This window comes from Cryptomeria japonica, chromosome 7 (genome assembly GCF_030272615.1).
Source record: "Cryptomeria japonica chromosome 7, Sugi_1.0, whole genome shotgun sequence".
NCBI classification, from domain to species: Eukaryota; Viridiplantae; Streptophyta; class Pinopsida; order Cupressales; family Cupressaceae; genus Cryptomeria; species Cryptomeria japonica.
Window position 1 is genome coordinate 402,468,789 of NC_081411.1, and position 1,115 is coordinate 402,469,903.

At 37.0% G+C, this 1,115-nt stretch overlaps 1 non-coding gene across 1 annotated transcript; it reads left to right on the plus strand.

Annotated features, from left to right (window-relative positions):
* The first annotated feature begins 293 nt into the window (after positions 1-293).
* On the plus strand, positions 294-364 carry TRNAG-GCC (transfer RNA glycine (anticodon GCC)). The gene has a single exon. It is a non-coding gene; the product is annotated as a tRNA-Gly (tRNA).
* Positions 365-1,115: the final 751 nt, after the last annotated feature.

Here is a 1,115-nt window from a genome sequence, read left to right on the forward strand (position 1 = left end):
TATTCGAATTAAGAACCAGATGTGATCGTTAAAAGTTTCAACAAGTGTTTAACGCCATTGTCGGGGATCGAACACAGGTCACCCGCGTGACAGGCGGGAACACTCACCAATACACTACAATGTTAGACGTATATAATAATAATATAGAGTATAGTCCCTTTCTTCGATAGAAAAAACAAAGGGGTCGTTGCAGTGAACATGGGAATGCAGTTGAGATCTCTATGTATAGCCAACTTTCAACGCTCCTTATTACTTTTGAATTATTTCATTAAATTGTTGGAACAATTTCAGTGGCACCAGTGGTCTAGTGGTAGAATAGTACCCTGCCACGGTACAGACCCGGGTTCGATTCCCGGCTGGTGCATATCGTCCTAAGCAGCAGACTGAAATTTTAATTTCGAAGGATGTGGAATGTATTTTATCACGTCAACAGGCTCTCACATTGTGGGCATTAAACATAGGTTTTGGAATTCTATGATTAGATATAGCCGTCTGATATGTAAAATAAAAAAAATTGATTAGCTTTGTTTTTCTAGTTGTGCTTTTGGCTCAGATATTTTGTGAAACAGTTGTGCATTTATGCTACAAAAACCCTTTCTTTAACTTGGTTCATACATTTTTCCAAACAGTTGTCTCAGTTGTCTTGCATCTCTGCTTTTCGCTCAGACATTTTGTGAAACGGTTGTCGAGCACGTAAACCCTTTCTTTAACTTGGTTTAGACATTTTCCCAAACAGTTGTCATACATCGCTGCAATAAAAATGATGCAAGAGCATCTGGGTTTATGGTTTTCTTGCATCCATAATATTTTTAATTTTGTTTTCTGAGTTTTGTTTTGTTTGGCATCTCTCTGTTCAGTTGGTTGTGTTAAGCTAAGCGGTTGTTAGCCTGTATTAATGGGTTTTTAGATGCTGGAGTGTGTATGAAATTGTTTGGAGCATAAACATTATAGTGTCTAAGGTGAAATCAACACTTGTTTCAAACACCAAGGATATAATTGTTGAGGGGTTTTTTAACAGCACGAAAGATAAGTAATGTGTAGTGAATTCACAGAGGGAAAGTGTAGTTGTTTGTAGATGCGTTTTCCAGATTTTAATGTATTTATTGATTTCGTTT